At 42.9% G+C, this 18,678-nt stretch overlaps 1 protein-coding gene across 2 annotated transcripts in view; it reads right to left on the bottom strand.

Moving 5' to 3' along the window:
- PHACTR4 (phosphatase and actin regulator 4) overlaps positions 1–10,124 on the bottom strand; it is a 105,966-nt gene extending 95,842 nt beyond the window's left edge. The window contains exon 1 of one of the 2 annotated variants that reach the window (XM_018056902.1): positions 10,059–10,124. The gene's annotated coding sequence lies outside the window, so the exon portion shown is untranslated. Of the gene's footprint in view, positions 1–10,001 lie in introns of both variants that reach the window. The other variant, XM_018056899.1, reaches the window with a different exon arrangement.

Below are 18,678 nucleotides of genomic sequence, written 5' to 3'. Positions count from 1 at the left end.
ACGACAGAATGATCTCTGTTCATTTCCAAGGCAAACCATTCAATATCACCGTAATCCAAGTCTATGCCCTGAACAGTAATGCTGAAGAAGCTGAAGTTGAATGGTTCTATGAAGACCCACAAGACCTTCTAGAACTAACATCCAAAAAAGATGTCCTCCTCATTATAGGGGAATGGAATGCAAAAGTAGGAAGTCAAGAGCTACCTGGAGTAACAGGCAAATTTGGCCTTGGAGTACAAGATGAAGCAGGTCAAAGGCTAACAGAGTTTTGCCAAGAGAACGCACTGGTCATAGCAAACACTCTCTTCCAACAACACAAGAGAAGACTCTACACATGGACATCACCAGATGGTCAATACCAAATCAGATTGTTTATATTCTTTGCAGCCAAAGATGGAGAAGCTCTATATAGTCAGAAAAAAAAGACCAGGAACTGACTGTGGCTCAGATCATGAACTCCTTACTGCTAAATTCAGACTTAAATTGAAGAAAGTAGGGAAAACCACTAGACCATTCAGGTATGACCTAAATCAAATCCTTTACAATTATACAGTGGAAGTGAGAAATAGATTCAAGGGATTAGATCTGATAGACAGAGTGTCTGAAGAACTATAGATGGAAGTTCGTGACACTGTACAGGAGGCAGTGATCAAGACCATCCCCAAGAAAAAGAAATGCAAAAAGGCAAAATGGTTGTCTGGCAAGGCCTTACAAATAGCTGAGAAAAGAAGAGAAGCTAAAGGCAAAGGAGAAAAGGAAAGATACACCTATTTGAATGCAGAGTTCCAAAGAATAGCAAGGAGAGATAAGAAAGCCCTTCTCAGTGACCAATGCAAAGAAACAGAGGAAAATAATAGAATGGGAAAGACTAGAGATCTCTTCAAGAAAGTTAGAGATACCAAGGGAACAGTTCATGCAAAATTGAGCACAATAGAGGACAGAAATTGGTGTGGACTTAACAAAAGCAGAAGATTTTAAGAAGATGTCGCAAGAATACACAGAAGAACTATCCAAAAACAACTTCATGACCCAGATAACCACAATGGTGTGATCACTCACCTAGAGCCAGACATCCTGGAATGTGAAGTCAAATGGGCCTTAGGAAGCATTACTATGAACAATAGCTAGTGGAGGTGATGGAGTTCCAGTTGAGCTATTTCAAATCCTAAAAGATAATGCTATTAAAGTGCTGCACTCAATAAGCCAGCAAATCTGGAAAACTCAGCAGTGGCCACAGGACTAGAAAAGGTCAGTTTTCATTCCAATACCAAAGAAAGGCAATGCCAAAGAATGCTCAAACTACCACACAATTGCACTCATCTCACAAGCTGGCAAACTAATGCTCAAAATTCTCCAAGCCAGGCTTCAACAGTGTAAACCGTGAACTTCCAGCAGTATGTGAACTATGAACTTCCAGATGTTCAAGCTGGATTCAGAAAAGGCAGAGGAACCAGAGATCAAACTTCTAACATCCACTGGATCATAGAAACAGCAAGAGAGTTTCAGAAAAACATCTACTTTTGCTTTATTGACTATACCAAAGCCTTAGACTGTGTGGATCACAACAAACTGGAAAATTCTGAAAGAGATGGGAATACCAGCCCACCTGATCTGCCTCCTGAGAAATGTGTATGCAGGTCAAGAAGCAACTTAGAACTGGACATGGAACAAAAGACTGGTTCCAAATCAGGAAAGGACTACGTCAAGGCTGTATACAGTCACTCTGCTTATTTAACTTATATGCAGAGTACATCATGCAAAATGCCAGGCTGGATGAAGCACAAGCTGGAATCAAGATTGCCAGAAGAAATACCAATAACCTCAGATACGTAGATGACACCACCCTCATGGCAGAAAGTGAAAACTAAAGAGCCTCTTGATGAAAGTGAAAGAAGAGAGTGAAAAAGTTGGCTTAAAGCTCAACATTCAGAAAACTAAGATCATGGCATCCAGTCCCATCACTTCATGGCAAATAGATGGGGAAACAATGGAAACAGGGACAGACTTTATTTTGGGGGGCTCCAAAATCACTGCAGATGGTGACTGCAGCCATGAAATTAAAAGACGCTTGCTCCTTGGAAGAAAAGCTATGACCAACCTAAACAGAGTGTTAAAAAGCAGAGACATTACTTTGCTGACAAAGGTCCGTCTAGTCAAAACTATAGTTTTCCCAGGAGTCATGTATGGACGTGAGAGTTGAACCATAAAGAAGGCTGAGCATCGAAGAATTGATGCTTTTGAACTGTGGTGTTGGAGAAGACCCTTGAGAGTCCCTTGGACTGCAAGGAGATCCAACCAGTCCATCCTAAAGGAAATCAATCCTGAATATTCATTGGAAGGACTGATGCTAAAGCTGAAACTCCAATACTTTGGCCACCTGATGCAAAGAAAAGACTCTGATGCTGGGAAAGATTGAAGGTGGGAGGAGAAGGGGATGACAGAGGATGAGATAGTTGGACGGCATCACCAACTTGATGGACGTTTGTTTGAGTGGCTCCAAGAGTTAGTGATGGACAGGGAAGCCTTGCGTGCTGCAGTCCATGGGGTCACAAAAAGCTGGACACAACTGAGTGACTGAACTGAACTGGAGTCCTCTAGCCCACTCTATCCTTTGATCATTCTCCAGATAACTTAACTCATTCATTCAAAAAGGAAAATATTACAAAATAAAAAATCATAAAGCATTAACAGACCCTATAAAGGTAGAAATTATTAAACTTTGAAGTCAAATATATATCTAGGTTCCAGATTTCTTCAGTTCCATAAAGATGTCTTGGGAAATTTAATCTCTCTGAGCCATAGCTCCCTTCAGCTGTCAAATGGGAATATCCAACCAAGCTATGGGCTTCCCAGATGGCGCCTGTGGGAAAGAACCCACCTGTCAATGCAGGAGACACAAGAGACATGGGCTCCATCTCTGAGTCAGGAAGATCCCTTGGAGGAGAGCATGACAACCTACTCTAGTATTCTTGCCTGGAGAATCCCATGGACAGAGGAGCCTGGAGGGCTACAGTCCACATGGTCACAAAGAGTCAGACGTGACTTAGCACTCAGGCAAGCAATAGAATTTTTGTAAAATTAAATGTAATAGCACACAGAAAAGTACCTAGATCACTGTCTGGGAACAAAATAGGCTGATGGGAAGACTTTCCTGGCAGTCCAGTGGTTAAGACTTTTTCTTCCAGTGTAGGGAGTCCAGGTTCAATCCCTGGTTGGGGAGAGGAGATCCCAGGTGTCTCTCAGCCAAAAAAAAAAAAAAAAGAACCAAAAACAGAAACAATTTTCTAATGAATTAAAAATCAGCTGTTGGTAACTTACTCCAAATTCAACTTCCACCTTGATGATTTCCAAATATATCTTCTTCCATCCCTTCTTCATGTTTCCTTTTCAAGGATCACCTCTCTATGAGCTTTGATTTTATCTCCTCCCAAGGTTTCTCTATTCTCTTCCTTTTCTTGTGCGTAGAACTTCAATACCTGCTTTTCTGCTGGCTCCTTTTCCTTTCTTTAAACATGTCAAGTCTCTCTCATCCTTTAAAATCAAAACAAAACAAACAAAAAAAATAAAAGCCCTCAATCCTACCTCCTATTTAGCACTTATTCTAAATGTACTCCTAAACCCTCTAACCTATCCTGAAAATAGCAAACAATTACTTGTCAAAACAGATCAGATTATATGAATTTCCTGCCAATAAACTTTTGATGGTTTTCAGTTCAGTTCAGTCGCTCAGTCGTGTCCAACTCTTTGCGACCCCATGAATCGCAGCACACCAGGCCTCCCTGTCCATCACCATCTCCCGGAGTTCACTCAGACTCACGTCCATCGAGTCCGTGATGCCATCCAGCCATCTCATCCTCTGTCGTCCCCTTCTCCTCCTGCCCCCAATCCCTCCCAGCATCAGAGTCTTTTCCAATGAGTCAACTCTTCGCATGAGGTGGCCAAAGTACTAGAGCTTCAGCTTTAGCATCATTCCTTCCAAAGAAATCCCAGGGTTGATCTCCTTCAGAATGGACTGGTTGGACCTCCTTTGATGGTTTAGCAATTCCTTAATCATAAAGGCTAGTGTCATTTTTTGGCCAAGCCTTTGCACGATTTGCAGGATCTTAGTTCCCTGACTAGAGATTGAACCCAGGTCACAGCACTGAAAGTGCTATACCCTAATCACTGAGCTTCCAGGGAACTCCCATAGCCTGAAGTCTTCAACAAGCATTCAGAATCTTTCTCAGCATCCAGCCATCAACTGTTCCTTTCACCAGCCATTGCACTTTTCAACTGCTCAGTCCCACTGGTCCAGAGATCCCTAAGAACTGCCTAACTTTCTAGAATGATGTGCATATGCTTGCTCATATGCATTTTTCTGGGATGAAAAATCTATTGCTATTCTCAAATTTTCTAGACAGGGACAGGTACCTGAATCAAAAAAAAAAAAAAAAAGTAAAAACCAACTGTAACTACCTTTAGGCATATCAGACACACACCTTATACTTTAGCATCTCCATTCCTATGCTCAAACTGCCCCCTCTGGCTGGAATAACTTTAACAGTAACTGTTATTAATCCCTCCAGAACAAGTGCAAAAAAAAAAAAAAAAATTACTTCCTCTCTAATGCCTTCTTTCACTGTCTAGCAGAACAAAATCATTCAGTTCCTTATCTCATCAATATAGGGCTTCCCTCGTGGCTCACCCCTATTTAACACTCACCAGACTATTAGCTGTTGTAATGCTGTAAGCTTTAGGCAGAAGCTGTATACCTTCACATCTTTGTTCAGCCAGAACATAACCTCAGTCCAAGCACATGATGGGCAAAACAAAAATATCTGCTGAGTAAAAGATCCATTTTGGCACTCAACTGTTGTCTATTTTTGTTACTCATTCACTCATTCACCAAACATTTATGAAGTTCCAATGCAATACCTAAGCTGTGTGCTAAGCAGTAAGGATGCAGACTAGGGCATGGCACCTGACATTAAGACAGCTATTATTAACTGTAACAATACAGAATAATAATGGTCTTATTTGATAGTGCTGTTTAAAAAGGCCTACATGAAGGGTTATGGTAGCCTTGTGTGAAGATGTGTCTAACAGCCACAGAAGGTTTACCAATGGGACATCAGGTTCTCTCAGAACAGAGAATCAGCCATTCTGTCTTTTCTTTACAAACAACTTTCCCCCAGTGTTCCTTTTCCTTTTCTAATAGTAGTAACAATAACTTACCACAGGAATGTGGAAAGGTGCAATGTAACCAAATTTTTATCCTACTTGATTCTGGAAACAATTCAAGCTAGGTAGAATAGGAATCATTACACCTATGGTAAAGATGAGAAAACTAAAGCTCAAAGAGCTTACTGCTCAAAACTGCACACTAAATAAGAGAGGATTTATTTAATATTTATTTACAGTCTTACTACGACATTCTCACCACCGCCACCACCACACCCCCGCCCAATCCACCCGCAATCAGCTTGTAAGCCCCAAAGAAAAAAGATTTTTGTTTTTTGTTTTTTTTTAGAAAAAAGATTTTTGTTCTCATTGCTTTCTTCTCAGGCACTACAAAAAACACAACAGGCTCTCAATAAATATTCATTGACTGAACTGATTTGAAACAGAGTAGACCAACAACAAAAAACACAAGGTAAAAAACTCCTTTCCATTATGATGGTTTAATAAAAAGATTTAAAACAGGCTTCTACTAGTTAGAAAGGCTAGACTAACTGTATTGACTCAATTCCACTGGCATGTAATGCATTTTATCTAAGAAGAATTTAAGGAGGTGAAGTAGGTTTCTATTTCTGATGTCATATTCATGGCATGTACTGACATAAACCCAAGGCTTAAACTGCAAGTCTGAAACTGATCAAAAGTTTTTATTAAGAGCAAAAACTAAGAAAGCACTTTCTTGAGTCCTGACTCTTTGACTAGAAAAATATCTGAATGTCAGTCTTTCTTCAATAGCCAAAGCTGCTGTAAATATGTTCTCCAACATACTTCTTAATATGTCTTTAAGCAAAGATTAGTCAAAACCTTTTAGTAAATAAAACTTTGAATAACCATTAGTCAAAACCACAGCTCAATAACTCACCATCCTTCCCCAACTCCAGGGCCCCATAAAACTGCCATTCTGCCTAGGCACAAGGATCCCGGCAGACCATAAGACAAGGTGACAGAAGCAAGGTTCAGCATGTCTTTTCAGCGTGACATTGTGATTCTAGAAACTCCAGCTCCTTATAAACCAGGGGCTCCAATTGAAAATATTTCCATTATTTTTCTCCAATATTTAAATTTCAGCAAATCACAAGCTGTTGGTGGTGTTATGATAAATAACTGCAGTAAGTGTGAGATAACGCTAAAGAATGCTCAAACTACCGCACAATTGCACTCATCTCACATGCTAGTGAAGTAATGCTCAAAATTCTCCAAGCCAGGCTTCAGCAATATGTGAACCGTGAACTTCCAGATGTTCAAGCTGGTTTTAGAAAAGGCAGAGGAACCAGAGATCAAATTGCCAACATCTGCTGGATCATCAAAAAAGCAAGAGAGTTCCAGAAAAACATCTATTTCTGCTTTATTGACTATGCCAAAGCCTTTGACTGTGTGGATCACAATAAACTGTGGAAAATTCTGAAAGAGATGCGAATACCAGACCACTTGACCTGCCACTTGAGAAATCTGTATGCAGGTCAGGAAGCAACAGTTAGAACTGGACATGGAACAACAGACTGGTGGTTCCAAATAGGAAAAGGAGTACATCAAGGCTGTATACTGTCACCCTGCTTATTTAACTTATATGCGGAGTACATCATGAGAAACGCTGGGCTGGAAGAAGCACGGGCTGGAAGAAGCACAAGCTGGGATCAAGATTGCCAGCAGAAATATCAATAACCTCAGATATGCAGATGACACCACCCTTATGGCAGAAAGTGAAGAAGAACTAAAGAGCCTCTTGATGAAAGTGAAAGAAGAGAGTGAAAAAGTTGGCTTAAAGCTCAACATTCAGAAAACGAAGATCATGGGATCTGGTCCCATCACTTCATGGCAAATAGATGGGGAAACAGTGGAAAAACTGCAGCTGACTTTATTTTTCTGGGCTCCAAAATCACTGCAGATGGTGATTACAGCCATGAAATTAAAAGATGCTTGTTCCTTGGAAGGAAAGTTATGACTAACCTAGACAGCATATTGAAAAGCAGAGACATTACTTTGCCAACAAAGGTCCGTCTAGTCAAGGCTATGGTTTTTCCAGTGGTCATGTATGGGTGTGAGACTGCGAAGAAAGCTGAGAGCCGAAGAATTGATGCTTTTGAACTGTGGTGTTGGAGAAGACTCTTGAGAGTCACTTGGACTGCAAGGAGATCCAACCAGTCCATCCTAAAGGAGATCAGCCGTGGGTATTCATTGGTGGGACTGATGCTGAAGCTGAAACTCCAATACTTTGGCCACCTGATGCAGAGAGCTGACCTATATCTGAAAAGACCCTGATGCTGGGAAAGATTGAGGGCAGGAGAAGGGGATGACAGAGGATGAGATGGTTGGATGGCATCACCTACACAATGGACATGGGTTTGGGTGGACTCTGGGAGTTGGTGATGGACAAGGAGGCCTGGCATAGTGCGGTTCATGGGATTGCAAAGAGTCAGACACGACTGAGTGACTGAACTGAACTGAATGTATGATAGAGTATTGGATCTGGAGTAAGGTTCACTCGACTGTATCCTACCCAGGTTAACTGTGTCACCTCCAGCAAGTCACTTAATGTTTCAGAGGCTGTAAACTTAACACTTTATAGCTATAAAATGAGAGAACCACCATCTTGAAGTGAGAATTCAATCATATAATGTAGGTTTTTCCTGGTGGTACAGTTGATAAGAATCTGCCTGCCAACACAAGGGACACGGGTTCGATCCCTGGTCTGGGAAGATTCTATATAACTCAGAGCAACAAAGCCTACAACCCATGCTCTGCAACAAGAAAAGCCACTGCAATGAGAAACTGTCACATTGTAACGAAGAATAGCCCCTGCAGCACAGCTAAAAAATATATATATATATATAATGTATATGAACTGCTTTTAAAAAACAGCACTGTATGAATTCACTGGCAATCCAGTCATTAGGACTCTGTACTTCCACTGCAGGGGGCATGGGTTTGAGCCTTGGTGAAGTGAAGTGAAGTGACTCAGTCGTGTCCGACTCTTTGCGACCCCATGGACCGTAGCCTACCAGGCTCCTCTGTCCATGGGATTTTCCAGGCAATAGTCCTGGAGTGGATTGCCATTTCCTTCTCCAGGGGATCTTCCCAACCCAGGAATTGAACCCGGGTCTCCCAAATTGTAGACAGACGCTTTACCGTCTGAGCCACCAGGAGCCCTGGTAGGGGAATTAATCTTGCAAGCCAGGTGGCGAGGCTTCAAAAAAGGCACTGATAGCACTGTCATGTTTGAACAAATAATTAACAGTCAAGTTCTAGAGTAATTCTGTGGATGCTTCTTCAAAGCAGAGTCAGAAAAACAAAATCCCCACTCACTGACAGATTACAAATCGAACATTTCCTATTTCCAGTAGTCAGGTATGGATGAGTTGGGCCATAAAGAAGGTTGAGCTCGGAAGAATTCATGCTTTCAAACTTGGGTGCTGGAGGAGACTATTGAGAGTACCTTGGACAGCAAGGAGATCAAACCAATCAATCTTAAAGGAAATCAACCCTGAATATTCATTGGAAGGATTGATGCTGAAGCTGAAGATGCAATACTCTGGCCACCTGATGCGAAGAGCCAACTCATTGGAAAAGACCCTGACGCTGGGAAAGACTGAAGGCAGGAGGAGAAGGGGACGACAGAGGATGAGATGGTTGGATAACACCACCAACTCAATGGACATGAATTTGAGCAAACTCCGGAAAATAGTAAAGGACAGGAAAGCCTGGCGTGCTGCAGTCCAAGGGGTCGCAAAGAGTCCAACCAACTGGATTTAGCGACTGAACAACAACAAACCCCTACACGATATCAGTAACACAATTTGGGATTCTCAGCGGTAAATCACTTCTATAGTAGGAGTTAGCTTTCTAGAAGCCACTAGGTTTTTGGTTTCTCTATAAAGCAAGTCCTTCTACTAATGGACGTCTGCTTTCAACTTTTGTTTTAAGCAGAAGTAAAACATGGATTTGAGGGGAATAGGGGGCGATTGGATGAACTACTGTAGACATTTTTTTTGCGTGCTGTGATGAAGAGGCTGCTCGTTGCCCTAGAAATCACTTTCTCTTCTCCGAGATTCTAGAGGTATGTGAACTACCATTCTGGCCATTCGCATAGATTCTGTAATTTCCTCGATCACAGCCGCGACCCATACAGACAGAGCAGCAAATCCGATCCTTTCCCGGTTTCTCTGGGAGCGGGGCTCGCTTCTTTCCCATAGGCCCATCCCCCTATCGAGAAACATGCCTGGAGCAGATTAGTGTCGTGAAGCCACCCGGGGCTGACGTTTAAGAGTTGGACAATAAACTCGAGGTTTTCGGCAGAAACTCCGTCTGCCTCGCCTGTGCTCCGAAGCCTTCGAGCTGCCCAGCTGGGATGCAGAAGTATGAGGGAGGGCAGGTTTGAAAAATGGACTTCGACCCGATCTGGTTACAGTGACCGGATTCCCAGGGACCGGCCCCCGTCAGGGAATGGCCCGGAGGGCTCCCCCGAGGAGGTGACTCCACGCCCGGGCACAAAGGGGCGCAAAGTTGCCGAGACAAAAGGGCCCCGCCAAGTCGGTGGGCGGAGAGGGCAAGCCCGCGCGGGGCGCGCCGCAGGCGGAGAAGCCACGGGGAACGGTTGTGGGAGGGCGGAGGAGGAGGCGGCGGCCATCGCCCGCCCCGCCCTGGCTCGAAGCGACCCCAGCCCGGCCGTTACCCTGGCCCGCACCGCAAGCCCCTCGCGGAGCCGAGAGCGCGGCCCGAGCCTACCGGGCACCCGCAGGGCGACCCTGCGCACTTCCCGCTCACTTTCCTTTACTCGCCGAACTCACCCGGGGCGCCGCCGCCGCCTCCTCAGCCTCCACAGCAGTTTCCCCCGGAAATCCTACCTGGCCTGCCGGCCGCCAGGCTGCAGCCACAGGCTTCGGCCCCCAGGAGGGGGGAAAGGCAGCGGGCGGGACGGCGAGGGGTAGGAAGTGCCGCCGCGGGGGCTCATGGGACTTGTAGTCTCCGAGAGGAGCCGGCCACGGCGGGGGCCGGACAAAATGGCGGGAACCTCTCTCTCACCTCGGGGCTGGTCGTTCCCGCACGGCGTCTCGCAGCCTGCCCCGCACTTTTCCTGGTCCGGAGGAGGACAAAGGTATTTGGACTTGGAAGGAGAATTCAATACTGGGCTCCAGGGAGTGCTCAGGGTGCAGGTGTGCTGTTACAGAAATCTGTGTCCAGCCTCGGTCCTGCTGAATTTCAATTATGAAGTGAAGTCGCCAACTCTGCGACCCCATGGACTGTAGCCTACCAGGTTCCTCCTTCCATGGGATTTTCCAGGCAGGAATAATCTTCCCAAAGTGGTGGCGCGGGGTGAGGGGTTGGGGGGGCGCGTGTGCAGCAAAACTATTGAGGGTCAATTTGAAATGCAGTACACTTAAAAGCAAGTTATCCTCAATTTTTGTGCATAAGGAAGAAACCCAGGATTCATTTTTATTATCTCCTTCAGCCGCTTAAGTCCAGTCATCCCAGTTCCTTATCAGTTTTCCCACTACTGTCTAGGGGAACGCACCAGCACCTTTCCAAATGTCTTTAGTTTCAGGCCTCCAGGCAGTCGACACCCTTCAAACACCTTCCTTCCCACTGCCAGAGGATCTTTCTAAATGCCAAACCCATTGTGTCACAAATAAGTTAGACCTAAATGTAAAACTCTGAGCTACAAACCTTCTAGGAGAAAATTCGTGTGACTTTCAAACACACAATAAAGGAGACAAACTGATAAACTGCACATCATCAGAATTAACACTTCTGCTCTTTAAAACACGATTATGAAAATGAAAAGGCAAGCCAAAGACCTGGGTGAAATGGTAGCAAAACCTATAGCTAACAAAGGACTAGTATCTACAACACACAAAGAACTCTTTCAACTCAAGACAAACAGCCTAGTTAAAAATGAAAAAAAGATTTGACAGAGACACTTTATCAAAGATGATAAATGGATGGCAGATGAATGCATAAAAGATGTTAAGGAAATGCAAATTAAAACCACAGTAAGGTAACATTACACACCCACTGAAATGGCTAACATTAAAAAAACTGGCAGTTATCAAGTGTTAGCAAGACTGTAGCGCAACAGGAATTCTCATTCATTGCTGGTGGGATTGTAAGATGATACAGCCACTCTGAGAAACAGTCTGGCAGTTTCTCTAAAAATTAAATATACATCTACCATATGGCCCAACCATTTACCTACGTTAGGTATTTACGCAAGAAAATGAAAGCGTACATCTGCAGAAAGACTTGCAGGTGAATGTTCACAGCAGCTTTATTTGTAACTAGCCAAAGACTGGAAACAACTCAAATGTCCTACAGAAGGTAAATGGAAGGACTTCCCTGGTGGTCCAGTGGCTAAGACTCCATGCACCCAGTGCAGAGGGTCCTGGTTCAATCCCCAGTCAGGGAACTAGATCTAACATGTTATAGCTAAGAGTTCTCATCTGCAACTGAAAGATCCTGAGTGCCACAACTAAGACGAGGCACAGCCAAGTAAATACATGTATATTTTAAAGTAAATGGGCATTTCCCCGATGGTACAGTGAATAAGAATCTCCCTGCCAATGCAGGGGAAAGAGGTTCGATCCCTGGTCTGGGAAGATTCCATGTGCTGCAGAGCAACTAAACCTGGATGCCACAACTACTGAGCCTTTATCCTGCAGCTACTGAAGTCTGTGGGCCTAGAGCCTACTCGCAGCAACAAGAGACAGCCTTGTAATGCGAAGCCCTCGCACCGTAACTGGAGAGTACTTCGCTTTTCTGCAACAGAGAAAAGCCAGCACAGCAACAGACTCAGCACAACCAAAACATAAATAAATAAATTTATAGTAAAAAAGTAAATGAATATTTATACAAGGGAATACTCTTCAGTAATAAAAAGGAATGAGCTACTAATACATATGATTTAATGATGAATCAATTACTGAGTGAAAGAAGTCAGACGTGAAAGAGTATATCTGATATGGTTACAATTACATAAATTCTAGGAATTATCCTGAAAAAAAGCAGAATAAGTGGTTGCCTGGGGTCAAAGAAGCAGGAGCACAACAGGGTGGGATAATAAAGGAATTGAGGAAACTTTTGGGGTGACAGGTGTTGACGGAAAAAAAATGCCCAACATAAAAGTTAACAGTAATGTTTTATTTGGTGGATAAAACTGAAGACTTAACCCTGGGACACAATATTCAGATAACTGTGAGAGACTGTTCTGAAGCGGCAAGGAGGGAGCCAGGATATGCAGGAGTTTTTGCAACAAAGACTGAGTAGTGGGAACATCAAAAGGTTCAGTTCAGTTCAATTCAGTTTAGTCGCTCAGTTGTGCCCAACTCTTTGCGACCCCATGGGCTGCAGCACCCGAGGCTTCCCTGTCCATCACCAACTCCTGGAGCTTACTCAAACTCATGTCCATCGAGTCAGTGATGCCATCCAACCATCTCATCATCTGTTGTCCCCTTCTCCTCCTGCCTTCAATCTTTTCCAGCATCAGGGTCTTTTCTAATAAGTCAGTTCTTCGCATCAGGTGGTCAAAGTATTAGAGCTTCAGCTTCAGCCCTTCCAATGAATATTCAGGACTGATTTCTTTTAGGATTGACTGGTTTGATCTCCTTGCTGTCCAAATGACTCGAGAGTCTTCTGCAACACCACAGGTCAAAAGCATCAATTCTCCCATGCTCTGCTTTCTTTATGGTTCAACTTTCACATCCATACATGACTACTGGTAAAAAACATAGCTTTGACTAGATGAACCTTTGTTGGCAGAGTAATGTCTCTGCTTTTTAGTATGCTATCTAGGTTGGTCATAACTTTTCTTCCAGGGAGCAAGAGTCTTTTAATTTCATGGCAGCAGTCACCATCTACAGTAATTTTGGAGCCCAAGGAAAGAAAGTCTATCACTGTTTCCATTGTTTCCCCATCTATTTGCCATGAAGTGATAGGAATGGGTGCCATGATCTTAGTTTTCTGAATGTTGAGTTTTAAGCCATCTTTTTCACTCTCCTCTTTCACTTTCATCAAGAGGCTCTTTAGTTCCTCTGCTTTCTGCCATAAGGGTGGTGTCATCTGCATATCTGAGGTTATTGATATTTCTGCTGGCAATCTTGATTCCAGCTTGTGCTTCATCCAGTCCAGCATTTCGCATGATTTACTCTGCATGTAAGTTAAATAAGTAAGGTGAGAATATACAGCCTTGACGTACTCCTTTCCCAATTGCAACCGGTCCGTTATTCCATGTCCGGTTCCGCTGCTTCTTGACCTGCATACAGATTTCTCAGGAGGCAGGTCAGGTGGTCTGGTATTCCCATCTCCTTAAAAATTTTTCACAGTTTGTGGTGATCCACACAGTCAAAGGCTTTATCATAGTCAATGAAATAATCAAGATTACTGTTAATTAAAGAAAACCAGATGTCCCGGGGAATTTAGTGGCTTTCTACATATGAGAAGATGAAAGAGTTTGGGCCCACTGAAATCATTTCTTTGATCAGCACTTCAGGTTTCTAGGTCTAGCATCCTGTGCTTTCTCATCCCGAGTTGCCTCAGGGTGCTAGATGGCTGGCGGGCATCCTTTCTCTATCTTGCGTTCCCTCGGGGCTCACCATCCAGGAGACTTGATGGCAGCAACATCCTTTGTTGCCTTGATATGGCAGGCAATAGTTTTCATTCACACAGGTGTGTTAACTTTCTTGATTGTGGTTATGGTTTCAAAGGTATATGATGAATTTTAAATAAACCAAAACTGGGAATTCTGACTGGGGCTTTCACTGTCTAGGGTGCAGGTTCAGTCACTGGTGGAGGAGCTGAGATCTTGTAAGCGTCACAGTGTTGGGGGGCGGGGGCGGTGATAAAACAACTCATCAAACTGCATGCTTTAAATATATGCTGTTTATTGTTTGCCAGTTATATGCCATTAAACCTGAAAAATAATATAATAAAAAATTGTTTTTAAAAAAGGAGAACTTCAGTGGCTTCCCAGTACCCTAGGACAAAAGCAAAAGTCAGGAGATGTGGATTCAATCCCTAGGTTGGAAGATCCCCTGGAGAAGGAAATGGCAACCCACTCCAGTATTCTTGCCTGGGAAATCCCGTGGACAGAGGAGCCTAGCCGGCTACAGTCCATGGGATCACAAAGAGTCGGACGTGACTGAGTGACTAAGCAATAATGACTACACAATAATGGTGGTAACAGTAATAGTAATAATGAAACTGCTACTTTTTCTTGAACATCTGCCAAGAACCAGCTATTTTACATATGTCTTAATTAGAATTTCCCCCCGAAAACCGAACCCAAGACAACGGCTAGTTGCTGATAATTTAATTGGAACGTGACCTCAAGGATTTAATGTAAAAATAAACAGTAAAATAGGGAAAGAAGAAAAGTCAACACAAAAATTCATTACCAAGATGTTCACTGCTGCGGGTGCCTGGGGCTAGATCCTACCAGTATCATCTGAGGATTTCCTAGAAAGCTTCTCAGTGTAGTCAACCTGAGCACTGTCACAAAGAAGCATTTATCCATTGACTCCCATCCCCCTTTGCTTAGGATGGCCCAAGGGCATCAGCTTTCCTCCCACTTCCAGGTAGGCTCCCACCAGTGTCTTATGTCCTGGTTTAGGGAAAGTTCCAGAACAGATTGCAGAAGGAGCCAGGAGAGTTGACGCCCCCGCCCAACTGTTTTCTGCAGTTTCAGCTAGAATCTAAGGTCAGACTGAGATGACAGGAGGCAAAAGAGGTCCCACACCATCTGTTGCAAGACTCAGATTTGCCCATTCTCTACATTCGAATCCATTGTATCATCTCATCTTCAGTCATAGCTGGCTACAATCTCACTGATGCTCATAATTCTTTGCAAAATGTACATTGTTCCATATGCCTTTTGTGCCCTTTAACACACTATACTCAACTATATGGATGAGTCTCACAAATAATATTAAATGAAAGAAGCCAGGCCAAGTAGTGTATACTTGTACAATTTCACAAATAAAAAACAAAGCAGGCAAAAATGGTCTGTTGAAAGCTGGGATAGCAGCTACCTTTCCAAATGGAAAGGAGAGGGGATTTTCTAAATGCTGATGATATTCTGGGTTTTGATCTGTGTGCTGGTTACATGTGTATATTCAGTTTATCAAAATTAATCAATAGGATGTATATGCTTTTCTGCACACATATACTTCTGATAAAATTTTTAAGTGGGAGGTGGCCCAAGCAAGTCCTCTCTTGTCTTCTGAGTGATGAACTAACAGTAAAGACTATTTCCAACTATTAGCTTTTCTGGATTTGGGGCTTTGGGACACTATTGGAGCATAATATTAATTTAAAGGCACAACCTTTGGCAACAGAGAGCTGTTGCGTCACTTTCTATTTGGGTGCCATTGGCCAAGTTATTTAAACCTAGAAAGATTCAATCTCTACACTCCTGTTTCTATTCAGATCAAATAAATTTTTTTAAAAAGAATTCAGTTTCCTCATTTAAACATAATACTAACAGTACCTAATATATATGTTGGTGTGAGAATTAAAGTAACATATATAAGGTACTCAGCACAATACCTGGTTAAAATAATAATATCTATTTATTATTACACGGTACCAGCTCAAAAAAAAAGTTATGATGAGTAATATTAGTTTTCATCTTCTTTTTTTTTTTTTTTGAGTAGTTTTCATCTTTCTATTTTTTTTAAGCTTCCAATTTTTCAGCAGGGAACACTGACTCAGGCTGCAGGTACAAGCTTGATCATTGTAGCACTGTTAGAAATAAAGAAAAAATGTGGAGACAATCTAAATATCCATCTACCTGGAGAATGGGGAAGTTAGTTGTGATCTATTTGTAATCCAGAATACATCAAAACAGTTAAAATGAATAATCTAAAGCTAGTGGTTATCAATATGGATAAAACAAAATATTGAGGGGGACAAAAACTGTAGAAGGATAGAAACATCTTGATACCTTGTGTATAAAATTTTTAAATGTGCCAAACAACATTGTGTATTGTTTGTGTTCACATATACATTGTCAAAATACAAAATTGTATGTATAAATAAAATATTCAGGTAAGTGATTATTTTTTTAAACCCTGTTCTACCACCTTAAAAATTTTTTTTATTCATTTATTTTTGGCTGTGCTGGGTCTTCATTGATTGAACGGGCTCTCTCTAGTTTCGGAGAGCAGGGGCTACTCTCTAGTTGCAGTACTCAAGCCTCTCGTTCTCTTCAGAGGACAGGCTGTAGAGCACGTAGCCATTCATAGTTCCGGCACATGGGCCGTCGTTGTGATGTGTGGGCTTAGCAGCCCTGAGGCATGTGAGATCTTCCCAGGCCAGGGACTGAACCTATGTCCCCTGCATTGGCAGGCAGATTCTTAACCGCTGGACCTCCAGAGAAGCCCTGGAAAGTGATTACTTCTTGATGAGAAAGGAAAGAGGGAGGTGAAAGGAAGGATACTTTGGGGCTTAAAACATGTCTCTGATTTTTTTTTTTCCTTGAAAAAACTGCAAGGAAATAAGGCAAAATGCTAAAATTTAACAAAGTTGATGAAGGGTACTTGAGTGTTACATAAAAGGTTGAAATGTTTCAGCCTGCCTGAAATATTTCTCTATTAAAAAAAAAAGCTTAACCATTCAAAAGAATGAAATAATGGCATTTACAGCAACATGGATGGATCCAGAGATGATCATCTTGAGTGAAGCCAGTCAGTCACAATATCATGTGATGTTGCGTACATATGGAATCTTAAAAAAAAGAAACAGACTCAGAGACTTTTTTTTTCCAATTTAAAAAAGTATTTATTGTGAGTCCCTCTTTAAAAACAAACATACTGCCAACAATTCTACTTTATTTAGAGAGAGAATATACTTAAAGATTATTTTTCATGACTGCATGGATATACAAAACCTCTTTTAAGATACCCAAACACTTAAGGTTCAAATGCACTGTTAATATAATAATTTTTAGCAATACATTTACTTCATAAAATCAATCCTTCATTTACCACATTATTTAATAATGGGATTTTTACCACACTAAGAGCATTAAGATATCAATCTAGTACTGTTTCATACAAGTCTACAAATGAGATAGACTTTAATAATATCAAGTAGCCTATATAAAAGAATTGCTAGTTTAAAATGAGATGAACTAGGTTTAAGCAGTTAAATGTTTACTGATGGCCTCACTGTGCTCGTTGTGGGGACACAAAGGTGCTGCTTTCAGGGGGTCTCCTGGTCCAGGAAGGATGAGGTTAGCTCCGACATGCTCAGGAGAGGGGTGGGCTGGCAAGGTTGCTGCCTTCAGGGTGCAGTCAGCTGCACATCAAGTGTCTCGTGGCATGGTTATTTTTCATTTTCTCAAAGTTGTACTTCCTCATCTGGTCGTGCCGCCGGCAGTACAGGTAGAGCATGCCGATGCTGCTGCCCACGGCGATGTAGTCCCCGTTGGTGTCGAGGGCCGTGAGGTAGACCACCAGCGAGCGGAACCCCTTCTGGATCTTCGTGGGGATGGCATTGAGCAGGTAGTACAGAGGGCAGAACTCTCTGAAGGTAACAGGCTCCGACACAGACGCCATGGCCAAGGTCTCCACCGCTGATCATCAGGCAAGACGAGGGATTTTAGCCGGCATCTGGGGAAACCTGGGGCTCCCGCGGCAGCCCCTCCAGACTCGTCGGCCCGGCAGGGCCGGAGGAGGTGGGGATGGACTCCGGGCCGCCGACTCAGAGACTTAAGAGAACGAATTTATGGTTGCAAGAGGGGAAGGAGGGCAGAGAGGGAGAGAGGTTAGGAGTTTAGGCTTGACGTGTCGCACACTGCTATCTTTAAAATAGGGAACTGGGGAATTCCCTGGTGGTCCAGTGAACTCCACGCTTCCACTGCAGGAGGTGCACATTCAATCCCTGGTTGGAGAACTAAGCTCCTGAAAACTCCCACAAAGGCACATCCAAAAATAATAAATAAATACTACATACATATAGAGAGATACACACACACACATACATATATACATGTTGTGTCCGACTCTTCGTGACCCCATGGACTGCAGCACACCAGATTTCCCTATCCCTCACCTCTCAGAGTTTGCCCAAGTTCATGCCCATTAAATCAGTGGTGCCATCCAACCATTTCATCCTGTTGCCTCTTCTCCGCCTGCCTTCAATTTTTCCCAGCATCATAGTTGGCTCTTTGCATCAGGTGGCCAAAGTATTGGAGTTTCAGCCTCAGCATCAGTCCTTCCAATGAGTGTTCAAGGTTGATTTCCTTTAGGATTGACTGATTTGATCTCCTTGCTGTCCAAGGAGATCCATATATACATACATACATAAAACAGATAACCAACAAAGACCGATGGTATAGCTATTTACAAAAAAGCTGTTAATTAAAACAAAAACAAAAAAACGTGGACTTCCTGCGTGGAAGACTGTGCTCCCAGTGCAGAGGGCCCGGGTTCAGTTCCTGGTTGGGGAACTAGATCCCACATGCTGCAACTA

The sequence above is a fragment of the Capra hircus genome, chromosome 2 (assembly GCF_001704415.2).
Source record: "Capra hircus breed San Clemente chromosome 2, ASM170441v1, whole genome shotgun sequence".
Lineage (NCBI taxonomy): Eukaryota > Metazoa > Chordata > Mammalia > Artiodactyla > Bovidae > Capra > Capra hircus.
The sequence above is the reverse complement of the archived record's forward strand: the minus strand, read 5'-3'. Positions and strand labels throughout refer to the sequence as shown.